Here is a 6,103-nt window from a genome sequence, read left to right on the forward strand (position 1 = left end):
TCTACTTTTCTCGGGTCTTGGTTTGACCCGCATTCTGAAATCTTTTTCAACTTTTCACCTTTTTTTTTTTTACACATAATTTGATATTTAATAGAATTCTTGCGGCTCTCCTATTTGATTTCTATTTTACTTTATCAATGTAGTTATGGTCACAGGCCGAGAACCGATGGTTTTGATACATGAATCGGCATTTCCAATTACAATTTAGGGGGAACCGAGCCTTTAAGTGGCAATTCCGATTCCAGTTTTGAACCAACGGTTTTGAGCCATGTTCTGGTTCAAAATCGAAAATGGAACATCCGATTTCAATTAGTGTTTTTGAGTTTAAAAATTAAATTGTAATGAATTTTTAATAAAATTGTAATCAAATTATCAAATAATGAATTATGAAATAAAAGAAAATAATGAAATATGAAATTAAGAAATAATGAATTATCAAATACAAATTATAATCAAATTATAAATTGTAATCAAATTTGGGAGGAAAAAAGGAAGAGAGAGGGGACTTGAATTTAATAAATTATCATTAAACATCTACATATCTTCTTAGGATAAAAGAATCAAAATCAATGTAGTTCTCTTACCTTTGATAACCCCATATTTACCTCATCCTTAATCGTCGCTACCCTGTCCGGTTCCGGTACCGGTCCCGATGGTATCTCCGTCATCAAAAAATTTGGCTTCATTATTGCGAGCTATCTCTTGTTGTTTATATTAAGCCTTTGTCCAATCATCAACACAAGCTTGAGCCTTCACGTAATCGGGAGCTAATCTTGAACGTCGTTCATCCAAAATATTTCTTCCGGAGCTAAATGTTTGTTCTAACGTAATCGTCGAACAAGAGGTTGCTAAAATTTATTTTACAATTAGAGCAAGAATTGGGTATTGGGTGGAATACCTCTTCTACCAATTCAATATTATGAAATCTGTGCTGCTTTCAGATTCATCAAACTCAAAAGAAACGGATTGATAGCTATTTATTTCCTTTTTTTTTCTTTTTTTTTTTTTTTTGTTAGAAAGATAGTGTCATTCCATAACATTAAGGGTTCAAACAAGAGAGGCCCAAGGAGGGTGCATCAAACCAAAGAAGGTCCTAGAGGGATTGGGGCGGGGAATAAAGTCAAAGAATTTGAAACCCTATTGGAGCGGTACAATTTCGCAAGCCAGTCGGCCACCTGATTTGCACTTCTTAAGTAATGGGCCACCGTGATTTCATGATGCTGGGCTAGGAGTATTTAGGCCTCACGGATTAAAGGCTTCAGCTTCCCAAATAATAGCTTCCAACCCTTCCACCGCACGGACGAGAAAGTAGTTGTCAAATTCGTTAGTCACCAGAGTCTTCGGCTTCTCTGTACTTTCTTTCTTCTCTACAAGCCAATGCAGCATCGTGAGCAGAGCCCTCGCCTCCGCTTGAATCGACGAGCCCGATCTGATTTTTGCTCCAAATCCATCGAGAAGGACGCCGTTAGAGTTGCGGAGGACCCCCCCGCTGCAACTCCATCCACGGTATTACCGCCGATTGAAGTGTCGACGTTGAGCTTCAAGTTTGGTTGCTGCGGTGGAGTCCAGACAGTCGGTAAGGGTGGGTTCTTTTCAGAAAAGTTCCGAGCTTTAGGATTCCACTTGTTGTAGCTTGCTGAGATTGCGTGCGCTTCATCAATTATGGCTTCGATTCTTGGAATTTTTGGTCGGGGCTCGGCGACCCCCGCTATCCATGCCCCACCGTCGCCAGTCATTGCCGGCCATGGTGGGGCGGCTGCTGCCAAGTGGCGAGGTTTATAGCAAACCCTCGCCTTTGTCAACTTTTTTTTTCTAATTTTTTTAGCTTATTACAATTTATTTTAAATAAAGTTTTTATTTTAAGACTTTTCTATTAATTTTTCTTTTTTTAAAAATAGTATTTTATTTTTTAATTTTTTTTAATTTTGAAGTCATGTGGACTTCATTTTTCTTAAAAAAATGACCAATTAAAATTTAAAAATTAATTAAAAATGTCAAGTATTGGGGATGGCTAGAATTTTTCACCGGAGGCACCAAAGTGATCATTTTGTCTCCGACTTGGCACCAAAGTGATCCTTTTAAAACTTTTGGCACTAAAGTGATCCTAACACTCCTCTTTATTTTGTTATAATGAAAAAATTATCCACCAAAAATGGGTTTACAAATCTTTTCTTGTTCAACAATTGAAGCGGTATTTGCCGCGGTATTATCAAAATCAATTGAAAAAATTTTGCTAAGCAAATAATATTCTTCTAAAACTTGTCTAATTAATCTATAAATATTGTTTACTTTATGTCTATCATCAAATAGTTTAAATGCAATAACTCTTTTTTGAATATTCAAATTTTTATCTATCCAATGACATGTTATACCCATATAGGAATGAACTTGCCAAGGATCACTCCAAATATCGCTATCTATATGCACATGTCCATTAAAATTCATAAAAAAAAATTGTAAATATTTTTTTCCTTTTTATAAAGATCTTTAATTATGCATTTAAATGTATTTCTAGGAACATGTTTTGCTTATGGAACACATGCATTTTGTATAAATTGATTAAAACCAAAACTTTCACCAAAACTAAATGATAAATATTCAACAAAAAAAAATTTACCTAATTCTTCTTTATAAGTTTTTTCATTATAACGAAATAAAGAAGGAGTGTTAAAATTGACATATCCGAAAATTTGTTGTTGCTTGGTGTCAATTCCCGTTTCTGTTGGATGTTTCACCTTAAGATGCCGTTTAAATGTTCCATATTCGGCTCCATCGATATATTTGTATTTTATCTTACAATGTTTACAAACTACATCATACCTTTTTGGAGCTATATCAAATCTTTCCACCCTCATGAAGTGGTCTCATACGTCGGATGTAAACTCCCGCTCCGGCTCTTTTATTGTTGTCATTTCTTCGATACTAGTCGGAGGATGAAGATTCTCTTGCGTTTGGACTTGCTCCATATCAAGAAGAATGTTGATTTCATCATCTACATCAACATCGAGTCCCCAATCTTCATTGTCATGAGGACTAGGAGGATAATCGAATTCTCATATATAGTTCTTGTCTTTGCCACTAGTTCTACATCCACTTGCAATTTTTTTAGAGAATTGAGAAAATTGAGCGTATTGAGAGGATTGAAAGAATTGAGATGAAGAGAAAATTTGTGTGAAAAAAATGAGAGATAGGAAGGGGTATTTATAATATAGGTTAGAAATTAGTAAAGAAAAAAAAAAAAGAGGTGACCGTTGGCAATGGTCACCTAAATCAAAGAGAGGGCAACGGCTCTTTCTTTTTCTTTTTCTTTTTCTTTTAAAATTTTTAAATTTTTAAATTTTTTTATCCCGATTCCGTCGGTCCCGAGCCCGGTTCACAGTTTTAAGAAACCGTAACCGGGCCCATATCCAATGGGCCGATTTCGATTTGGAACCGCAGGCCCGATCAACGAGCCGGTTCCGGGCCCAAACCGACCTGTGGCCATGACTATATCAATAACCTTTTAAATACACAAATATAAAATGTAAACTAAATATAAATCTTACATAATTCTTGAAATATACTTTTTCATTTTATTTTTTTGGGTAAAGTACTAAATAGGGGTGACAAGCAATTGTTGGAAGACTTCTAAATAGAAGCTATTAACTTTCAATTTTTTGCCCCAAAGTTGATATTGGGTATTTCTAAGAAGGGTCCCACTATTTCCACTCTAGTTTTGCTTTGACATTCCTAAAAGTAGTATTTTTACCATTTTGCCCATTTATCTTGTATGCTTTGGTCGAATTTCCCTTCCTTTTTTTTGTTTATTTATTTCTTTTCTATTCTTGCGGTTCCACGTTCCTCCTCCTTCCTTTCTTTTTTCTGCAGAATCTTGGACAATAGTTGCGGGAAACTTTAACCCCTCAACCTCTCATATAACACCTTGACGGTCGGCAAACTTGCCTCCCACCCAGCGCTAGTTATAGGGAAACCGTCTATGGAAGTTGCTCGAAACGCTCAATGAGGTTAGGCGCCAGCTGTCCAAATTGCCAGTTGATCGTGCAGGCGACGCATGATGAGGATATCCCTCCGTGTGTGAGGAGGACAAGGATGAAGACGATACCGATGAGGAAGAGAATGAAGAGAACAGTAACCGCGAGGAAATGAACGAGGCGAAGGGGAGAGGGAAGGTGATAATCAATCGGATAACCAAAATGGAGAAGAGAACAAAAAAGAATATGACGAGGAAGATGCGCGACAGAGGTGGCGTGACGTGCTCAAGCTCTGGATCCAAGAGTTTGCAACGCAATCTCAATGCAGCCGTAATACGATTGTCAATTGGGCTTAGATTTTTATGGGATTGGATGATAACTCCATTGAACTGAGGCTGGAAGCACCTGAATCAGACCGCCACATAGCCATTTCGAAGGATTACGTGGATGACCCTAGGTACCAAGCGTTGCTGCAGAAACACTAGAAAAAGAACTCCGTTAGTTGTGAAATCAACAGTTTTGGAGCTTCTAACTGAGGAGATCAGATCAAAGAACGAAACCTTGATGTGTGGGATCCATAAGGACATGGTGATTATTGGCGAGATAGCAAAGAAATTGCCCAGTGGACATGGTTACCATAAAGATCGCATCCCGTGGTTGGGTGTGAGGAATACGTGCCCGGTTTATCAGTTTGAGTTGTAGATGAATGATCCCGAGTATGAAGAGAAGAAGAAGAAAATGAATGTGAATGATGGTGGAAGCTGGATTTTCCTTGTCCAAGAGTCTGCATAAAATAGAAGAAAAAGGAGAGGATGAGTAACTTGAGACCCGTAAGAAAGGAAAACGAATAGATAAGCAAAAATAGAGGAAAATTTGACCAAAGCATACCAGACCAAGGGGCAAAATGGTGAAAATACTATTTTGGAGAGTGTTAAAACCAAAACTGGAGTGAAAATAGTGCGGCCCTTCTAAGAAATCTAAATCTATTTCTCACAAATAAAAAAGGATTTCTCATTATGTGTTGTTTTTCGTCTTCCGGCATTTAAGTAGTATGTCATGTGAGTTTTAGACATTTTTTATTATTTTTTCAAGCTTGAGGGGCATATTAATCAATTTCCAAATCTTGAGGATATTTTGGTCATTTTACAATTTCCCAAGTATTTTGGGAATTCAAAGAAAATTTTTATCTCAACTAGACCGCCCTCGGCACCAAGCAGATTATGTCCGGGTCGTGCCCCGACCTAGCAATGGCCTAGCCACGACCCCGGCAATGTCCACGTGAAAACAAGCTATGGTGAAGCGCTACAATCTTTTTCTCTTCTCATACTTATTTGCTAAGTTACATGCTAAACAGTAGAGGTAATCGTTTCTCGATCCGATCCGATCCCACTCCGGAACCAATAATCGAACCGGAAGGACTGGTTCCCAATTTATAGGATCGGGAATCGGACAAACCGATCCGGGCCATTTCCTGAGTGAATCGATGAAACCGACGGATTATTAGTAGGGGTTAGCAACACAAACTTTAATTTTAATATGTTAATTATTATATTATTTACATTTAAGAATAAAAATAATCTGTAGATTATTAATTCGTAGTTAAGAAATAAATAAATAAATTGATTCGGTCCGGGTAATTCCCATCCGAGAACCTGACCGAAAATTGTTAGTTTCAATTTTATGGAATCGGAAATTGGATCGACACCCTCGGGAACCCGTTCAACCGACCAATTTGATTCGGTTCTGGCAATTCTCGATTTGGTCGATCCGTTTTGCTCACCCTTACTAAATAAGAGAGTTTTGACACTAATTTCGCACATAACATCTTTTTTGTTTTATGCACATTCTGTCTTTCTTATTTAGGAAAGGGATTCCTGGAAAAAGGGAATTGATTGCTACAATTGAAAGGAATTCTAATAGGGTTTTTGAGGAGGACAAAAAATATTTTTTCTAAGGTCTTGACGGAGAAGATGCATAGAAAGAAGGGGGGAGAAAGAGTGCAAAAGAATTCATGGGAGAAAGAGGGGATAGAAAAGAAATAGAAGATCTCGAGTAGAACAAGGCAGATTGCGCAGTCGTGGGAAAATAACGAGTACATACTTGTCAACGACGTTTTCGTTCGAAATTTGAAG

The 6,103-nt window shown here is 37.4% G+C and overlaps 1 pseudogene; it reads left to right on the forward strand.

Annotated features, from left to right (window-relative positions):
* Positions 1-1,377: 1,377 nt before the first annotated feature.
* On the forward strand, positions 1,378-4,763 carry LOC125314132 (annotated as a pseudogene).
* Positions 4,764-6,103: the final 1,340 nt, after the last annotated feature.

This window comes from Rhodamnia argentea, chromosome 3 (assembly GCF_020921035.1).
Source record: "Rhodamnia argentea isolate NSW1041297 chromosome 3, ASM2092103v1, whole genome shotgun sequence".
Taxonomy (NCBI): domain Eukaryota; kingdom Viridiplantae; phylum Streptophyta; class Magnoliopsida; order Myrtales; family Myrtaceae; genus Rhodamnia; species Rhodamnia argentea.